The sequence below is a fragment of the Diceros bicornis genome, chromosome 5 (genome assembly GCF_020826845.1).
Source record: "Diceros bicornis minor isolate mBicDic1 chromosome 5, mDicBic1.mat.cur, whole genome shotgun sequence".
Taxonomy (NCBI): Eukaryota; Metazoa; Chordata; class Mammalia; order Perissodactyla; family Rhinocerotidae; genus Diceros; species Diceros bicornis.
This window is the reverse complement of record NC_080744.1, coordinates 62,182-83,150: the sequence shown is the minus strand read 5'-3', so window position 1 is coordinate 83,150 and position 20,969 is coordinate 62,182.

Sequence of the window (20,969 nt, the reverse complement as noted above, 5' to 3'; positions counted from 1 at the left end):
ATGGGCCCACGATGCTCCAGAGAAGCCCCAGTCCCTGTGTTGCAGCCTGGCCCTGGCTGGCCTCTCTGACTCAGCCGCTCACCTCTCTGTCCACACCTGGCCATTCCCCAGGATCGGGCCCACTGTCAACCTCCCTTTGGATTCAGAGAACCGAGAGGTGCCCATGGCTCCAACGTAGAAACAAAGACACAGGCCCATGTGGGAAGTCTGCAGGGACTTTCCTGAGACAGCCACATCCTCTGTGGGGGCCTAGGCCACTTGGACCTCCTGCCAGTCCTCTGTTTGGTCCGGGGCTTCTGTATGGAAGATGGGTGGGCAGAAGGCAGTTTGGGTGGGCCACGGGGGGCAGGGCCTAGAGGAACTGGAGCAGCCCAGCCTGGAGCTGGGCAGCTGGGATGTGGGGGAGCTCAGTGTGCCCAGGCCCTGCAGGCAGCCCCAAGACCCAGAGGGCAGGCTGAGACCAGGAGGAAGCCAGGGCAACTCCCTCTGGGGTCAAGCTGATCTGCACCATGCAGGGTCAAAGCAGACTGCCTCAAAAGAAAATGAGCTCCCTGTCCCTGTAAGCAAGCAAGGATCTAGCAAGAGAATACAACCTCAGGAGCGCCTGCCATCCCTGAGGACCCTGGATCCCAGGGATGTTTCCATGATGTTCTCAGCAAAGTTCTAGGGTTGATCTGGCCCAAGGTCACTGGGTGTAATACTCAGATATCCCAGCAGAGGGCAGCGCTTGGCTGCTACAAGGTCCTGGAAAGGATTGCCTGGAAAACCCCAAACTCCTGGTACCCACGGAGATCTAGAGAGGCCCGATCCACCTGGCTCCCCCCAGGCCTGCCCCTGAGCCCACCTCCCTCCACGCCCATGCTAATGCCTTATGATCTGGCTATGGGGCCCTCTCCAGTCTCTGTCCTGACAACCCCAATCCCTCTGCTCCCTCCGGCTTCTAAAGGGTCAGTGGCCTTGTCTGCCCCCACTCTCCCCTGTGCATAGAACACAGTCACCAGCATGGCCTTCAGGCCCTGCACACTCTGGCCACCTCTCTAGGCTCGCCTCCCAGTGCTCGGCCCTTCTCTCCCTCTGCCCCGGGGAGGCTGGCCTTCTGCCCGTCTCACAAACAACTTCTTCAAGCCTCAAGGTCTCTGCCCTTCTTCCCTCTGCTTGAACACCCTTCACAGTCCCGTAGCTGGCTCCTGCCATCAGTGAGTCCTTGGCTCAAACACCACCTGCTCAGAGGCTCTCCCTGACCTCCCAGGCAACGTGCTTTTCACGCCTCAGGGTCTTGTCTCCATATGGGATCCACTTGGTAGCATCTCAGTACCTGGGAGGATTTTAGCCCCACCCAGGCAATGAGAATGACACCCTCTCGACCTCTACTGAGGTACTACATCACCCCTTGGTGACCCAGCAGGGGTTTTCACTCACACTCAGTGACCCACCCAAGCCCTCACTCATACTCAGAGACCGACCTGGGCCCTCGGTCACACTCAACGATCCACCCAGTCCTCGGTCTCACTCAGTAACCCATCCTGGCCCTCAGTCACACTCAGCTCCCACCTGGGCCCCCAGTCATGCTCAGCGACCCACCAGGGCCCTCAGTCACGCTCAGCTCCCACCTGCGTCCTCAGGCTCAGTGAGCCACCCGGGCCCTCACTCACGCTTAGTGACCCACCTGGGCCCTCAGTCATGCTCGGTTCCCACCTGGGCCCTCACTCACGCTCAGCTACCCACCCGGGCCCTCAGTCACGCTCAGCTCCCACCCACGTCTTCACTCACGCTTAGCGACCCACCTGGGTCCTCACTCACACTCTGCGACCCACCCCGGCCTTCAGTCACCCACCCAGGCCCTCACTCACATTCAGCAGCCCACCCGGGCCCTCAGTCACGCTCAGTCACCCAGCCGGGCCCTCACTCACATTCAGCAGCCCACCCGGGCCCTCAGCCACGCTCAGTTCCCACCCAGGCCCTCGGTCACGCCCAGCGACCCGCCAGGGTCCTCACTCACATTCAGTTCGCACCAGGGCTCTCGTCACTCTCAGCAACCTGCCTGGGTCCTCGGTCACACTCAGCGACCCACTCAAGCCCTCAGTCCTACTGTGTCCCTTGGTAGCCTCTCTGAGAGCCTGGGGACGTGGGCTGAGCTCTACCTGGTCAGCTGACATATGCCACCTTGAGGACACTGAATTCAGCATTCACCAATTTCTATTTGTCCATTTTCCTTATGTGTTTTCACCTGACACATTTTGTGAGCCTATCTCCCGAGTCCCTGTGGGGGTCTTTAGGCCAGGCCCTGACCTTCCTGTGCTTTCGGAGACCCCACCCCAGAGCCCCAGGTTGAGCGTGAGCACGGGCTGGACACTATCCCTAAGGAGGCCACCGGCCCTGAGAAACTCAGTTTCCAAAGGAAGAGCCCCGTCTCAGGGAGGGGACTGACACTGTGTGGCCCTGTGGAATCGCCTCACCCTGACCCTCAGGCTCCTCGTCTGCTAAGTGGGCACAGGGGTGGAACCACCCCCTCTGAGGTTTGCCAGGAAGAGACACCAACAGAGGAGCCACCTGGACCGCTGACGTGGGGCTCAGGGCGAGCTGCTGCAGCAGCATCTTCCTTCTCCGCAGGCCCATAGCGCAGATGCAGACAGTGAGGACAGAGAAGTTAGGGGCCTGCCCACGGCCATACTGCTGGGCAGAGGGCTACAGGAATAAATGCAGGCCGACGGGCTCCAGTAACCACAAGCTCTAGGGCCTTCTCCCAATGAGTCCTGCAGCTGTGAAGCTGTGTGACCTGTGGTAGAGTGCAGGACCTCTCTGGGCCTCCCCTGGAAATTCGGAAGGGAGGGAAAGTTGAGTTCAATCATTGCTTCCCCAGGCGGGGGATGTGTGTAGATGGTTCATGAGCACAGACTTCAATGACATGAAATCACACCCTAAGAGGTGGTCTGCTGTTCGGCTGCTGTTTTATGGTTGTGGTGACCGTGATCACCAGTGTGAGCTGGGACCAGGGCCAGGCCTTGCCCTCTGAACAGTCGCCCTCCTCTCCACATTGCTCTTGGCTCACTGCAGCTCTGAAAGATGCTCCACAGTGAACGAGTCAGCGGTCTCCTCAGTCCCTGCCCAGGCCCTGGCTGCGTGTACATCCAGGCACTCACCGCCTTCCCCAGAGGAGAGCGCAGCCTCACCTGGTCCGCGTCCTTCTCGAAGCCCCTCGTGGTTCCCAAGGCATGGTCCCCTAACCCGTAGCATCTAAAGGGAACTTGTGAGAATGACACATCTTGGGTCTATCACAGACCTCCCGACCCGGAACCGGGGGTGGAGCCCAGCACCCGGGTGGTGACAGCCTTTCCAGTGATGCCAATGCCACCCCATCAGGGAGACACCACCTCTGGGAAGCAGCAGCACAGGCTTTTCGTGCAAACGGAGCAAAGGTTATTTTAGAAATGCATTCCCGGCGCCTTCTCGGAGGTCAAGCCCGCTTCCTGCTTGGTGACGATTGTTGACACCCCCACCTCCCCAGCCATCTGGGGTTTCTTCTGCCATTCCCAAGGTTCAGAGTAGGCCTGGTGGGGACTCTGAGGACGCAATCACTGGCCTTTTAGGAACCGGTGCTTCTGAACGAAGCGTGGACGTGTTCTTGTGGAAGACGCTGAACGAGCCTTTTGGGGCTGGCAATTTGCAGAGCACCCGAGATGTGGCTGGACAATGGGGGTCTGATTGGCAGGGGAGCAGGAGGGGCCGGCAGCTGCAGCGTCAGAGCAGGGAAAGGTGAGGAGCAGGAGGGTAGAGGCCCCACAAGAGAGTCTGGGGGGTATGGTCTTGCAGTGCACCGGGAGGGGTGGGGCAGGTCTCATTCTGCACCCCAAAGAAAAGCACTGAGCCAGCTGTGGAGGAGAGAGGCCTGGGCAACAGGCCCTGGCCTGGAGTGAGATGGGGGAAGGGGCGGCAAGATTTGGGGGGAGCTCGTCATTCCTTGATCCATTTGTTCAATCGCTCCCGCGAGCACGCATTAGCTCCTTCCAAAGCATCACGAGGGAGTGGCAAGAGCTCTCAGAGTCATCCGGACTCCATGGTTTAGATTCTGCCTCCTCCATACATGTGGGTCCCTCTGCGTCAGCATCCACATTTGTGAAATGGGCTTGGCGTGAGGCAGAGAAAGAAAGCTATGGGCGAAAATGCGCAGCACCATCCCTGGCTCTCAGCAGGTGCTTACTAAACGTGGGCACAGCTTCCCGGGCCCCTCTTTTCCTTCTCAGCCATACTGACACCTATTGAGGACCTAGTGTGTCCCAAGAACTGAGATGAGCAGTGGGAGACAGAAATAAACAAGACCCCCGAGCCAGGCCCCGGCTCTCCAGGAGTTCACAGTCTTGGAGGCAGTGCGTAGTGAGGGACAGGCCTCTAAGTGATGTCTGGGCAGGGGTAAGTGTTGTGAGAGCTGCCTATCCATCTATTCACTCATTCCTTTACTGATTCATCCGACAACATTTATTATGTCACTGCACACTAGGCCACTTAGGGCACAGACCTGTCTCACAAGGCGTTCAGTCAAGCAAGAATCAAGTATTTTTGGAGCACAGAAGGCAAGAAGCTGACTCAGCATTGGGAAGGCACCACAGAGGTGGTGCCATGTGAGGTGGGTTTTGAGGGATGCATAGGAGTTCCCTGGGGAGGCAGGGAGGTGATATGTGAAGAAAGCACATCCCCAGAGAGGGAACAGCATGAACAAAGGCATAGCAGTCTCCTGGTGCTGGCAAAGGGCAACTCGCTTGGCTCCAGATCCAGAATAATGTCTTCATGGCCCAGGGAGAAACAGAAGCAAACCCAGCTGCCCCCTGGGACCAGTTCTGTGCCTTCAGATCACTGGGAAAACAGTTATCATTTACTGAGCACCCACCGTGTGCCTAAGGTACTTGCCTAGGTCTTTGCATACATGGCCTCCCTTCATCTCTGCAAACCTTCAAGAGGGGGCTAATTTCCTCCCAGCTCCGAAGGACACTGAGGCTCAGAGAGGGAGGATGACTTGCCCCCTGACACTGTCGGTTGGGAGAAGAGCTGGGATTAGAATCCAGATCTGCCTGATTCTGAAATAGTGCTCTCCCCCTGCCCTGCATTAGTGCGTGACTAAGTCCTCCGCATGGGATCTGCACTCTGCCTGGCTGCCAATGATCTGGCACCCAAGACCTCCAACCAGGGTCCTAGCCCTTGGCCACACCTGGGCTCGTGTTAACCTTTCTGAATTTCTCTCTGCTACCCTGCAGCAGCTTCAGTTTCTCCCCCTGTGAGAGGGACCCAGACCCTCAGCGCTGCCACTCCTGGCTCCCCCACCCCCACTGCCCCACCCCCCACACTCATATCCCCAAAACCTCGATAAACCATCTCTGGGTCTTTAAGGGCCTTTTATCTCACCAGCCACGCTTTTCTCTACATTTTAATCAGCTGCTTGCAGAATTGGTGATGGATGAGTAAGAATGAGGAGCATGTGAGGCTGAAGATTTTTCCTTAGACTTGCTTCTGTCTGCGCACTCAACTTTAAATTGATTAATAACGTGCAGGCCCATCATTAATTATCTGTTAGTCATTAATTAGCTGTTTGTCACTGAGGAAGGCTGGAGCTGCCTGCTTGCGGCCCTCTTCTCCATGACCAACTCTGTGGCGTCGTGGGAGATGCCTACTGCCCCGCATGGGCACACAAGGCCCTGGACACTGAAGGCCCTGGCTGGCCTCGGCTCCTGGTGCCCTGAGCACTGGGGGGGTTTCTGGAGGCCAAGACTGAGCATCCTAGGATGACGTTGCCCCTGACATCTGCCCGCCCCAAGGTGGCTCATGGGGTCACCTGGCCCCAGGTTGGGCCTGAATAAGGTTGGGGGGCCAGAAGACCTCAGAATTTCTTCATTCACTCAACAAGCATTGACTGAGCAGCTATTATGTGCAGCCATCTTTCTGGGCACTGAGGGCACAGAGAACAAGACACGGTCACTGACTCTTTGGGGAGGCTGACAATCAATGGAAGACAGAAAAACTGGTAAGACTGGGAGGGAACGGAAGGGGGTGAGTCACTAACTTATACAGGGGGGCAGGGAAGACCTTGCGGAGGAGGGGACTGACGGATGGAGCCGCTGAGACACCTGGGGAGCAGCGTTTGCCCTCTGGTCTTAGGGACTTCCTGGGCTGATGCCCATCTGAGACAAATGCAGAGTGAGGGCCGGCTGCCCAGCCTCAAAGGCCTGCGAGATTCAGACAGTCCTGGGCCTGGAGATTTACACCGGGTGGGGTGAGACGCCAATTAAAGGGACGATGTATGAACCATCTTAAAGAGCTTACAAGGGAACAGGCGGCCCAGCAGTGAACAATGATGATGGCTTGGGGGGAATTACTGTGCCCAGCTGTCACCTCGTAAGAGGAAAACGTGGAGGGGGCTGGAGCAACGTGGCGATGACAGTCCAGGAAGCAGGTAAGAAACAAGAAGGAATGCCAGGGGCCCTGCCGCCAGTGTGGTGTGCCCGATAGTCCAGCCAACCTCCTGCCTGCCAGTCAGAACTCCTTCCCTACGGCGAGGGCGGGGGATGTCCTGACCTGGGCTGTCTGACCGTGCAGCCCTCTCCCCAGCCCACCCATGGGTCCACCCCACTGCCCAGCCCTGGCCTCTCTCTGCTCTTATTTGAGGGAGAGTGGTGAGGCTGGAGTGAGGGGAAGCTCAGCTCTCTGCTGCCTCGGCTGTGGCATCCAGCACGTCTCCCAGGTTCTGGCTTTTCCTACAGCAGCGTCTGGGGGCCAGTCCTGGCTTCCCGGGCGGTGAGAGGTGGGCCTCCCACAGGCAGCCTCCTGGACGCCCCCCTTCCCGACTGTGGCAGAGGCTGCAGTTCCCCTTCCTCTCATAGGAGAGGACACAGCAAGAAGGCAAGCCGGGCCCTCTATTAGAGGATTTCAGACAGCAGGAGCTCCTGCGGAGACCCCACTTCATGGAGCCCCCGTGTCCCAGGGAACAGGTCTCGAGGGCCACCTCAAGTCAAGGTGTTTTTGACCAACGTGTTACCTGCATGCGAGTTGTATGCAATTATGCCACAGCCATAAATCTCGGCTTGTGTTGCCGAGTCAGACACCAGCTCCTAGAAGGGGCTGAAGCCCGTCACTGCCCGGAATGGAACTGACTGGCAGCTCCATCTGGGACTTCCAGCCTCCAGGACAGCGAGAAATAATTGTCTGTTGCGTAAGCCGCCGAGTCTGCTGTACTTTGTCTCAGCAGACCGAGGTGACTAACACACTGAGCGATCTTGTTGTTTGCACATCTCCTGACCTTTACACGGGGCCGCCCTCCCCAGCGCCTCCTCTGCCCCAGGCCCTCCACTCTCATCACTGCTCCCTGCACTTGCCAGGCCTTGCACACGCTGTTCCCTCTGCCTGGGCTGCTCTTCCTTCCATCCATGCAGAGAGGATGGCGCACAGCAGGAGCAGTTCGGGGCCCCACTGCCTACGACCCGGTGACTGACGTTCAGCCCTGCTGCAGCAGGAAGCCGGAGCGAGTTTATGATGCTCTAGCACGTTTTCAATTACAGCAAGATGGAATTTGGCAGATTCAGACACTGATTCATGTGACAACATTGTCTCATGTCTCACTCGGCTTTCTCTGGCTTTGGTGGTGACGTGGGGGGGGTTCTGCTCTTTAGAGCACCCCCAAACTCCCTAAGGCCTCCTCTGCCTCCCCTACGCCTACCGCGTGCCAGGACCCGGCCCTGCTGGTGACCTGTGTGCATTCCTGGCCTGTCTGTGCTCACCGTGGAACTCCAGTGGTGAGAACACCGCCAGACACCTGGTGGGTGTGCACTCACTATCTGCTGATGCTGCACTAATGAATGCTGTTCAAAGTGATGGGGGCCCAGGAGGGGGCAGCTAACTCTGCATCAGGGGCACCAGGGAAAGATGTCAGGAATGACCCAGAGGAGGGATGGCATTCAGCTCTGCCTTAGAGGATGACTAAGAGAGAGGGACGTAAGGACAGGTGTGGCGGGAACCTCCTAACCCACCACCTATAGCTGTTTACCTTCTGCTCCCTGTCTCTGAGCAGCACAGCCACACGCTGGTTCTGGACCAGCAGACAGCCCCTGGCCCGTGGCCCACGCTCTTCTGCTGGATGGACTGCCTGGCCCACCGCTAGCTGGAATCACAGCCTGAAAACCTTCTGTATTCATGATGGCAGGTGCTCAGAGGTGTCCAAGTCACCTCCGCTCAAGTGTTGCCTCCTCAGGGAAGCCCTCCCTGACCACCTAGACAGACTATTCCCTTCATAGCTCTCAGGGCTGGGGCAGAGTGTTCTGCATGTCTGTCTACTTGTCGGTTGTCTCCCTCCCACTGAGAGCAATCACCAGCACCTACACAGCACTTGAGGACCTGTGCTGGGTACTGTGCTGGGCCAGGGCAGCCTCACTTTTCAGATGGGACCCAGAGAAGCTCAGGAATTGATATATGACTAGAGAAATGAGGCCCACTTAGCAAACAGCGCTGGGACAACTGGGTATCTGTGTGGGAAAATGAAGTTGGACCCCTACCTCATACCACATCCCCAAACCAATTCCAGACATGTTAGAAACCTACACTTTGTGGGGGAAGAGGGAGAATCCCCCTCTGCTCTTTCCCTTAAGGTTCTTACAGCTGGCCAAATAATTAACAAGACAGGTTAGCAGGAGAAAATAATACCAAGTTTAATAACATGTATGCATGGGAGAAACCAGGGACATTGAGTTTCTCAACACAATAGCAGAGATTCTCATCTTCAATACTATCTTCAGCTAAAGACAAAGGAGGATGTTGGGGGTGGGTGGTGTTTTGGGATTTCAGAGGGGAAGAAGACAATTTACATGAAGAGGGAAATGTAAATGTTTGTCAGACAATGCTTTGCAGGGCCACCTAGAGAATGTGGCTGGAGAGACAGGAATTATAGTAATCAAGAGTATGTAGATTTAAGTATTCTCCTTCTGTACTGATAAGAGTTTCCAGAGACAAGGCTATCCACTCCCCGTCTTCCCAGCACACAGAGGGAGATACCTTTACAAATGTAAATATTTGGTAAACAGAAATTTGAAAAGAATGGGCTTAGCGAGGACCCTGCCAGTCTGTCCACACCCAGAGTTAAATTCCTTTAGGTAGTGAGTGGGGGAGGTCAAATGTCCATCAGAGAAAATAATCAAAGTAAAGCGATATATTTCAGAGTGGTCAATTTTGATCTCCCACCACTTGAAAGGGAAAACTTTAAAACTTAAGAATAATTTTCTGTGGGGGACTATCTTTCCACACTTGGGATTGGGAACAATTTCTTAAACAAGAAACAAAAGGCTCACTAAGCATAAAAAAGTTGGTAGATTTGACTGCAGTAAACGAAGAATTACTTTTTGCCAAAAGACAGGTGCAAAGAGAAACCATGAGTGGCAAGAAGACATTTGGAATATTCACAGCCAGCAAAGGATTGGTATCCACACACGTAAAGAACCCCTACAGATCCACGGGAAAAAGAGAAGTGGTGGGCACAAAGACTGCAGCAGGCATGCCTTAGAGAAGAACACAGGCATACGGAGAACACGGGAAGAGACGCTTACCTTCACCAGGGTCCAAGCAAGTGCACACTGAGACCAACAAGCTGTCTTCTGAGGCCCACTAGACTGGACAAGAGGGAGACATCGGACGGTACGGAGGGCTCGAGAGGGTGCAGGCCACCCGGAACACACAAGCAGGGCTGATGAGAGTGTCAACCGGTACACCGCTGAGGATATCCCCTCGGCATTTCTTGTTAGGCTGGCCATTCACACACCCTGTAACCCTGCAAGCCCAAGCCTTACACCAGACAGGTACAGGAAGATCTCATAGCAGCACTGTTAATAACAGAAAAAAACCTGGAAATGACCCAAATGCTCATGGACAGGAGAATGCAAAAATAAGTTGTGCGAGTATTCCACAATTTATTTTCACACCAGTAAAAATAAACTACAGCTATACAGGACGGCATGGATAAAGCTTAGAAACAAGAAAATGTTGAGTGAAAATGCAAATCTTAGCAGTCCATACATAGTATGCCCTTTTTACAAAGCTCAAGAACAAACAAAACAATATATTGTTTGGACATATGTAGTAAACATCTGAGCAAGAGAATGACAACCAAACACAACATTCGGGACAGTGGTGATCTCAGGGTAGGACAAGATGCAAACACACAGATTCAAATTATTGAGAAGGGTCCAGTTCTGGAGTTGAATGGTGTGCTCACAGATGCTCATGATTTTATTACCCTTATAGTGTATAAGACACATTAAATATTGAAAAGATATAGGCAAAGGAGAAAAAAGAGGAGGAACACAGTGTGGATCCAGACAGGTCGCATATGATGTCCCTGTCACACAGCTCACTGTTTTCGCTTTGTGTCCCAAGGGGGACCCGGAGGTCTGTGGGGAGGTGAGACCAGGAGGCGGAAGGACCAGAAACTGGATGAGGGCGTTCCTTCCTCCGGGCCTCAGTTTCTCCATGTGCAAAACAAGGGGTGTACCAGGAAATACAACTGGCTGGCACGCACAACACGGGTCTCCCCTTCCTAACCCAAGGCAGACATTACTAGTGGACTAGTGCATTACGCGTTCATGCTGAGCACACGTACAGCTTTGGAGTTCTCCTCAGCTTGGCGCTGCAGGCTGCAGGGATGGTGGGTCAGAGATGGCACACTCGACGATGCTTGCTGACCTGCAGAATCCACCCAGCTTTGGCCCAGGGGTTTTGAAGCCAGGCAGGCAGGTACCAGCTCTCTGAAAGGCAGTGCCTCTCAGGGAGCAGCCCACTGGGTCAAGCCAGCCCTGGCAGGTGGAACCTCAGCTTCTGCAGCACCCACCCCCATGGCCTCCTGTCTCCTGGAGCCCCTGCTGCCCACGCACCATCCCTCCAGGCCTCTGTGCTCCCACCTGTCTGGTGGACAGGCTCAGGTCTCGCCTACGCTGGTGGGCTTCACTGACTTGACAACAGCTCAACTGGCAGAGAGGGCCGGGCGGGAGTTCATCGTCACCCTCTATGCCAGACGGCACTGGGAGTGCCCACTGTGCCTTATCAACCAGCCTCCCCCACAGAAGGACGGCGTTCCTTCCACCACCTTTGCCTACTTGGGCCTCCAGGCCTTTCTCCTGGAGGACCCCCTCTTCCCTCCCCTCAGGGCCCCAGCTCGCAAGAATCCTCCTTGGTTGCACTGGCCCAGCTCCTTCCTCTGCACCAGGGGTCAATGTCCCCTTCTATAGACAGCCACGCCACAGAATTCAGCTTTCCCATGGAGAACTTGTGTCTGGGGCCAGCTTCTGTGGGTGACTGTCCCCCACTTCAGGAACCCCTCAGAGACCACCTCACAACTGGCCTGAAAATAATAACGCCATCGGGAAAAATAATTCCTCGGAATCAGTGGACTTTTCCAAACACCCTCCGCCTGTTGCATCTGCCTCACAGCCAGCGAAGTTGGCAGTGAGGGGCACACTTCACTCCCATCGTGACAACAAGAAAGTCAGGGCCACAAAGGGGAGTGACTTTCCAGCACCACTGCTCACCCGCCCACCTCTTGGGAGGCCGGGAAAGCTTTTCTGCTGCGTTCCATCAGGGCCCTGAGACCCCAGTCCCGTGTGGACATGCCCCTTTCCCCAGGCCAGGGACCACCGAGTGACCACAGTCGCTAGTCCCCGAGTGGTGGGCCTTGTCCCGTCTCATCCTGCTACCTGCAGATTATTTCAGTAATGAGATCACATCGAGAGACATTGTATCCAGGGACGTGGTGTTTTGGTGATTTCTCTCTCTTCCATTTTATTCATCTTATGCAAATTTTAAATGACTGCTGGGGCTGTGTGCACAGGAAGTCTTGATTTACCAGAGAGAACCGTGGCAGGTAGAAGACAAGCACAGGAACTTGAGGCATCTCTACATCTCCAGTGAGCAAGTGGAGACAAAGCGGTCTCGGGCTGCTTTGTTCTGGAGCAAAGCCCCAGCAGGTGCGCACACGTGGCCTGCCGGACCCCCGGTCGGAGCCTGCCCCTGACGCCCATTGTATGGAAGGGCCTGGAACCTGCTATTATCATCACTGTCCATGGACTCTGAGAAGCAAGCACCACACACCACTCTTCACTTGCAAAGAGGCGGAAACAAGAACGCTTGTGTCTGCAGGAATCCAGACGCCAGGTGTTCACTTCTGGTCCCGGCTCCTTGCTCACCCTCTTTCAAGCCTCGGGAACTCTAGGCATGCTGCTTCTGGCTCTATGATACCCCTCCACACTCCCCCAGCAAGTCCCCACCTGCACAACTCCAACAGCTCCTCAAAACCTGCTCTTAGGCCTCCTCCTCCAGGCAGTCTCCTTGGCCTTCCCTCTGGCCTGTTCACATGCTTTTGTTAGACTCCTATACAGGCTTCGACGATCACAGTGTGTTTGAATGCTGCTGCCCGCATGTCTGTCTCCCCTACCACGGGGAGAATTTGTGGAGCAGGGCTTATGGCTGATTCACCCCCGCTACCTGCAGCCCCTTAGCACGGGCCCTGGCACACAGCGAGGATGGAGCAGGGCCTCAAGGAAGCATGAGCTGAATATCTGGGCTCTGTCCTCACAGAACTTACAGTTTAGTGAAGGAGATCCAGGGACAGAGAAGGTGACTTGGGCGCAATCCTTTCCTGAGTACTTCACCTTTAAGCTGAGATCTCACTGGTGGGTAAATATAAACTGGGCAGAAAAGGGTGTAAAGAACTTTCCAAGGAGACAGAATAACAGACCATGTTCTGAGGTGGGAGGGAGCAGCTTGTAAAGGGAGAGGCTCTGGCAGAGAGACGGGGCAGTGAGCAAGCGCTCCTGGACCATGAGCATCAGTGAGGAGAGGCTGGGTTACGCTGAGTAACAAATGATGCCCCGGATCTCAGGGGCCACAGTCAGGTTTGTCTGTCTCTCATGCTACGTGTCCGCATGGCTCTGCTCTATGGCACCTTACCTCTGGACGCAGGCCGCCAGGGCAGTCTCTATCTGGAATATCACCGCTGCCGCAGAAGCAGAAGACACGGTAAAGCCCACACTGGTTCTTAAAGTGTGAGCTCCCGTTCCTTTCACTGTTCCTTAGCCCCTTTGCCATGCCTGAGAGCAACAAGGAGCAGGGCTGTCTAATCCCCCAGTGAGGGAGGAGCCACAACAAGGGCACCGAGGGGGGCGAGCCGTCACCCAGTTCCACATCATGCTTATGAGTCTGATGATTATCCCAGGAGCAAAGGAAAACCAGTGAATAAATTCTACACTTGTAGCAAGTCACTCTGGCCATAGCGAGGAGAACAACAGATTGGAAATGGGCAAGAGTGGATTGGGGAGAAAAATTCAGAGCCCATTTCAATTTTCTGGGAAAAAAAGGACAGTCCTTTAGTCTAGGGTCATGGCAGTGGCAGTGGAGAGAAACAATAGCTTTAAAAGATGGGAGGGCTGGTGACGTGCAAAGGGAAGCAGAGACAGTGGCTATGTGGCCCCAGGGCGGTGGAAGGAACGTAGCGGGCTTGGTTTCTCATGTCCTACCAGGTGCTGGCTCTGGTCTTTTGGGCAGGCCAGTTAGCCTGTCCCCTGTTTGTTCTAGGGTCCCCTGTGTCCCCCAATACATCTCCCCCTCTTGCTTAGAAAAGCATGAGCCTGGGCGGCCCGATGGCGCAGCGGTTAAGTGTGCACCCTCCTCTGCAGCAGCCCGGGGTTCGCAGGTTCTGAGCTCAGGCGTGCACCGAGGCACCGCATGTCAGGCCATGCTGTGGCGGCGTCCCATAAAGTGGAGGAAGATGGGCACGGCTGTTAGCCCAGGGCCAGTCTTCCTCAGCAAAAAGGAGGAGGATCGGCATTAGATGTTAGCTCAGGGCTGATCTTCTTTACCAAAAAAAAAAAAAAAAAGCATGAGCTAAATAAAGGAGGGAACAAATGGATTAATAAGGCGGTGAGCACTGCGTGAACTGACAAATGAGTGACAGAGTGATCAGGGGAGTTATTCATGTCCCCAGATGTTCAAAGAATGAAGAGAAACCAGGCTCCACCAGAAGAAAGAGGAAGTCCTCCCCACTGGGCATGCCTTGGAGGGACCCCTCCCCCACCCAAACACCTCAGGGTCTCTCCTCCTCCAGGGAGAGGAGGAAGGAGAGGGAGGCAGACGATGGGTGGGTTCCGTGGAACCTCTGCGTTACCCTCTCCTCCCCTCCACATGGCCTCTGTGCACTTCCCTTTCAGAGTCCACAACTTGCATATCAATGGTGGGTGGGCTGGGGAGTCACAGGCACCCCAAAAGAGATTTTCTGTCGCAGCAGCGGCATTGGGCAAGCTCATGGAAACTCAGAGCCAGGGTCCTCACAGGCTCAGAAAGCCCCACATCCTCCTCTGCTCTGGGCACCCTCGACAGCCCTGAAGGGGAAGGATTTAGATGTGAAACTGTGTGACTGTGGACTCGTCTCAGCCCAGCCTGCCTTTGGAGCATCGTGGTCACTGTCCATGATGCTCACGGGCTGCCTCACAGCTAGAGACATGCTCTAAGATGGAACCACAGAGTGTCAGAGCTGAGGGGGTCCCAGGACCTCATTTTCCCAGCGCCTTGCTTTGCAGAGGAGAAAGCAGAAGCCCAGAGAGGGGAAGGAGTTCCCTCAGGCCACAGAGCAAGGGGCAGAGAGGGACTGGGAGCCAGCCTCCAGACAAACTCATTGCCTTTGGAAGGTTCCTGGGTGGTGTCCCCTACCTGGAAGAACCAACAGGCCTGAAAACTCAGAGGAGCACACAGTAGGTGCTCAGTGGACACTTGTGGACTGAACAAGTGATGATAATGAGACACAGAAAGCAGCCTGTGAAGCTGGGAGTGGACCCCAAATCCTCTCTTCCGCAGGAAGTCCCGCTCCTCTTTGGTACCAGTGAAGTGAGGCTTGGGAAGGAGGCGGGGAGGGAAGCAGTGTGGCCATGAATCCTTTGTAAGGAGAGAACAGTGGGGTGTGGGAAGCCCATAGGAGCAGGCTCATCCCAGGACTTCAGGCACAGGGGAGCTCGGCATCTGGACCCTTGGCCCGGTGCTCCCAGGCACCACACCGTCCCCCAGCGAGGGAATAGGGAGAGTTAGGGTTAGAATCTTGGGGGAAGAGCAGTTCTGTTTCTGTTGGGCTGCTGAGGGGGCATGAGACCAGCCTGTGACTGGTGGTGGTCATCTTGCTTTCACCAACAGAAAGCCCACCTGAGAAGGACACTCGCACAGAGGGGAGTAAGCCAAGCCTAGAGGCTGGGAGAGACAATTCCTGCTGATGGCATCCAGCACCCAGGTACAGCCTTGCCTGAAGCTGTCTGCCTTTAGACTCTTAGTTACGCGAATCTCCTGCTTTGGTTGTTTGCTTGTTTAAGCCACTTTGGGTTTTCTGTCACTGGCTATCAAATTCTGGGGGCCGGCTCAGTGGTGTAGCAGTTAAGTTCACGTGCTCCGCTTTAGCGGTCTGGGGTTCTTGGGTTCAAACGCCAGGCGTGGACCTATCCATCACTCATCAAGCCATGCTGTGGCAGCGACCCACATACAAAATAGAGGAAGATCGGCACAGGTGTTAGCTCAGTGACAATCCTCCTCACACAAAAAAAATTCTGACTGTTCCTTCCAGCTGGCTGAATGGAGCACTCTGGAACAGCAACAGGATTTAGGATTTAGGCTAGCTTCAAGGAAGACCTTCCAGATAACATTGCAAGACTGCAATCTAACCTGGAGAGCCAAAGGGACTCAAGCAATACCTGGTGGAGGCCAGCTACAGGCTGGGCCACTCATGCTGCCCAAATTAATCCTCACTTTAGAGGACAAGATGGAGGCTCAGAGAAGGGAGGAAACTGACTGTAGTGAGGAAGTGTGGAGCCAGGCAGCAAACCCAGATCCTACTGCCTGCACTTGGGAAGCTGCGCGATGTGGCTGGTCCACAGGACAGGGCTAAGGCACCCAGCGCCGCGCGCGGTGTACTGAGTGCCTGAGACCTGGGAACTGCCACGTGCCTCAGGAGACTCAGAGACAGTTCACACTGAAGGGAGGAAGGGGAACGTCCGCCCACTGGCACCACCACCCCTCACAGCTCCCCACACCCAGCATCCCGCTGTCTCGCTTTGCTTGGCAGAGTCCCTCGCCCGTGGCCACAGGGGCCAGTCTCTGGAGCTGCTACAGGGGATGCCAGGAGCCTTCGCCCCCACAGTACCTGGGACACCTCCTTCCCTTGGGCCTCGGGAGACCCTTTTCCCCGCTTGCACACCAGAGGTCTGTTCCAGAATACGCAGAGACCCTCACTCACTTTGGAACGGGATGTGTCCATCATTGTGCTTTCCACGTCTCCCTGAAGTGCAGTCTGTGTCTCCTTTCGCCACATCGTGGCCTCCTGGGGCTGCCGCAGGAGAGACCAAGCCGAGGTCAATCGACAGCTCAGCACTTGAAGGCCGCCGTGCGGCAAGAGCTGCCCGCCGGGAAACGCTGTTCACGGGGACCTCACAACACCAGCTGAGGAGGGTCGAGGCCCCTGACTGCCAGACGCAGTGCTCGGGCCAAAGTGACCCCAAAGGCTTCTTGATGGCTGGGAGCTTCTGGCCATGGTTGGGGGGCAAGGTCCCTGCGGTGTCTGAAGGCCTGCTGTGTGCAGGCTCAGGGTGTGCAGAGGAGAAAGGGCAGAGGCCAGCCCCTGAGGTGTTCACAAACCAAATACAGACGAGCCAGCCAGGCATACAGAGAACCATAGCTCACAGCTGTTTTCATGGGTGAAGGGTGGGGGTCAGGGGCAGAGACCCATGTCTGCTGGGGAATTAGTTAAGGACAGAGAATTTTTAACTGAGATTAGGAGGTTGTACCAGTTAGATGTGTGTTTGGCTGAAGTAACAGAAAACTCAGAGTGGCTTAAAATACAAAGGCATCGAATGTTTAACATTTAAGGATGATGTGAGAGATGGGAAGTCCAGAGGTGGTCTGGTGGCCCAACAATGTCATCTGTGACTCAGATGCCAACCCCTCTGTACTCCACCATTAACAGAATGTTAGTGTCACTCCCTCATGATTACAGTGTGGCTGCCTACACTCCAGCCATCACATCTGCATGGTGAGTGCTCAAGCTGGAAGCAAGGGGGCACCTTCTTCCCCACCTATCTCTTTCTTTTTAGGAAGGAAAATCTCTCACAGAAACTCCCATAGACTTCCTCTAATATCTCACTGGCTGGAACAAGTCCTTGCCCCAACCAATCACTAGACGTGGGGGGTGGAGGGGTAAGCAGTTGCTCAGACTGGCTTGGGCCAACCATGATTCCTCCAAATGAAGCATCCACTGGAAGAAGGCAGGGTGCGGTGGGCAAAGGCTGCTGTGTGAGCAGCCCACCTGATCCTGCCATAAGGGAGAAATGGACAAGGGGCTGAGGTTTCAAAGACAAGGGAACAGAAGAGCAGGAGGAGCAGAGGTGCGGGAGACGAGCTGGTGCTTGGCATCAGCGGTGGCTCATTCCTGCATGAGCACAGCACAGGTGGGAAAAGGTGGGCAGGGGCCTCATGTTAGGTTTTAGAGCGAGGCGGGCCCTGGGCAACAGGGAGCCACTGAGAGACGCTGAGCTGGAGAGTGAGTGCAGGCACAGACGGGAAGTCGCAGGTGTGCAGGGTCCCCTGTCCTTCAGGAACTGAGTAGAGCCATTCTGTGACAGGCCATATGTTGCTAATAAACCCCAGAGGCCTCTGTTCAAACAGACGACCATAACTGACGAGAGAGAGTAAACACGACCCTAATTCACGAGTTTGCTAATGGCAGACACCTGTTTCTGGACAGGAGCACGCACACATGCAGCCCAGTCCCTTAGACAGCGAGGCTGTCACAGCTGTGACACCCACACCTCACCTCTCCCATCTGCCCCAGGCCTTTGCACACCCCCAGGACCCCTGAAAAAACACAGCACAGGTGTTGTAATCGACACAGGATGGCCTCCCCCCCCGAGGGTGAGGGTGACTGTCCCAGCTTACAGAGGAGAAAACGCAGGCTGGAAGTGGTCAGGGGCTTGCTGGTGAATTGTGGGGGTGGGATTTGAACCCAGAGCCTGTCTTTCCTAACGCACCACGCTGCTTTATGACTTCAGAGTCAGGATGTCTGCTAAACCGAGGGGGCTCAGAACTCCTGCCCACCCCAGCACTCCCCCGGGGTGGGCGGGGAGGGCTCTTCCCTATGCAACGCTCACTCCTGCAGAGGGTCACCCACGGGACCCCATAGACGTGTCATTCATCACGACCCAGAGCCTCCGGGCTGAGCACGAGGTGGCACGCGGGCAGGTGTGCTGGGGGTGAGGCTTCACGGTCCGGCCCACTGGGAGGACAGTACCCTGTTCGGGCCCTCTAAGCCCAGACAATCACATCCTGGAATCGAGGGGTGCCTGGGGCTTAGATTGGCCAATTCTGGCCTTAAAGGGCAAACTGTGATCATCTAGGGGGCTGATTTCTTCAACTAAATTACACATTTACAACCCAATAGTTGAGCCCCTTTCCCGGTTCCCTTGTAGCTCTCAGCCTCTCAGCTTTTATTTCTCTCTGGGACCAAGTTCTTAGCTTCAAACCAAGTCCCATTATGGACATAAATACTGTCCCTTTCACGTGTCAACCTCAGTATGCCCACACATTCCCCATCCCCGTGTTGCAGCCTCTGCACTGGGTGAGCCGGGCTCTTTACCGCAGCTCTGCAGATTCATGAGTAAGGATTCAGGAGGAGGCTGGGAGGGGTCTGCCCACATGGCAGGGTTGGGGCCAGTGATCACTCACCTACAAAACCTCAGCCAGCTGCAGTGTCAGGCAGCAGGGAGAACCATGGTCAAGAGCCCCACATGTCCAGAATACATCGACAAAATGTGTTAATCCAGCCACCTCTGGGATGGTGGGCCCTGGAGCACAGCTGTTAAGTGTGAAAGCAGAGGGTCCCAGGTGCCCAGACCCTGCCATCCAGAGAGCAGGGGCTGAGATGTGAGGGCTGAAATCAGAAGATTGGGGTTCAAAGCCAGCTCCACTTGGTTAGTTACTAAGGCAAAATGGGCCTCAGCTTTCTCATCTGTAAAATGGGCACATTGGAGTCTCTCCCTCCTGGGGATGGGGACTAGATGAGGTACGGGGAGAGCTTGGGGGCCAGCTCGGGCTGAGTGCTGCCCCTGGCACGCTGTCGGTGCTGTTGTGAGGACAGTCCTCTTGGGCAGGGCTGGCATGCTTTCTCTGTAAAGGGCCAGAGAGTAAATATTTGCGGCTTTGAGGGACCTGTGGTCTCTGTCACAACTCCTTGACTCTGCTGTCATAGCCAAAAGCAGCATCGACAATGGGCCAGGCTCTCAACCCTGCTCTCTGGGTGACAGGGGTCCAGGCCCTCAACCCTGCTCTCTGGGTGACAGGGGTCCAGGCCCTCAACCCTGCTCTCTGGGTGACAGGGGTCCAGGCCCTCAACCCTGCTCTCTGGGTGACAGGGGTCCAGGCCCTCAACCCTGCTCTCTGGATGACAGGGGTCCAGGCCCTCAACCCTGCTCTCTGGGTGACAGGGGTCCAGGCCCTCAACCCTGCTCTCTGGGTGACAGGGGTCCAGGCCCTCAACCCTGCTCTCTGGGTGACAGGGGTCCAGGCCCTCAACCCTGCTCTCTGGGTGACAGGGGTCCAGGCCCTCAACCCTGCTCTCTGGGTGACAGGGGTCCAGGCCCTCAACCCTGCTCTCTGGGTGACAGGGGTCCAGGCCCTCAACCCTGCTCTCTGGGTGACAGGGGTCCAGGCCCTCAACCCTGCTCTCTGGGTGACAGGGGTCCAGGCTCTCAACCCTGCTCTCTGGGTGACAGGGGTCCAGGCCCTCGGACTCCCGTCTTACACACTTGCGTTTCCAATGGTGGGTGGGGCTGTGTTCTGATAAAACTGTTGTTGCCCGTGGGTGGCTAACCCCTGTTCTAGGAGGAAGAGGGGGCGGGGGGTGGGTGAGAATCCCCTGAAGTCACTGGGCAGATGGTCATGCTCTGGACTCCACATCTCCCAACACCAGGGTGGTGGGGAATTTGTGAATCCTGCCCCTAGGGGGCCTTGCAGCTGAAACACAAGTGAGCGAGTGATGGGGGTTCTGTTCCTTGTTGGAATGACCTGGAAACCGAGTCATATGGAACGAGGAATTCTGCCAAGTCACAGCTCAGTTCAGACTTCCTGGGATGCTGTGACCCACCCCTTCTCACTGTCGCTGACGAGGGAAAGGCCTTGGGCAGGGGCCTGGAGGACCTGCTGGATTACACTTGCCCCCCTCTACAGGGAGCAGGTCTAGGTGACATGGGTGCACGCTGTGCTGTTGAGCACGAAAGAGCAGAGGGTCCTTCTGGGACGACTGGCTTTTGCCCTGTGAATGAGGGTCCACTGTGTGCCAAACACAGAGCCCTATGGGTCAAATCTGGAAAGCTGGGCACAGAGAGGTTAGGGGAGGCTTCAGATCACACAGCTGGTAGGGGCAGAGCTGGGGTCTGATGCAGACCCGACGCCCAGGCCCATGCCCTCTCTACTTTCCCAGGAGCCACCAGGATCCCACATGTCAGTGTCCCTCAGAGGGGCGCCAGGTATCGGCACTGGGAGTCTTCCCTGTCTTAACAAGCCAGGAGGCCGTAGAGGGAAGACAGAGCATTCCCTGCACGCCTGCAGGGCCAGCCTGTTCATACACACCATCCACAATGTCCACAATGCCCAGAAGGCTGCTCCCAGCCGGGGCCCAGAGCACACGCTCAGGCGGTTGAGTCCTGGCTCCGAGTCCCCGGTGCTCAGCTCTCCTGTCCGCGAGGGCTGGAATCAGTAGCCACTTCACAAGGTTTTTGGGAAGATTAAATGTGCTAATATGTACAAAATGCTTGAGGCCGCGGCCAGCACACCGGGCATGCTGGGGGGTCAGCTGCCCCAGTCTTATCTTTTCCTCTCCCCTTTGCTGGAGGAGAAGACCCAGCGGGGGCAGGGCTTTCCCAATTCTCACC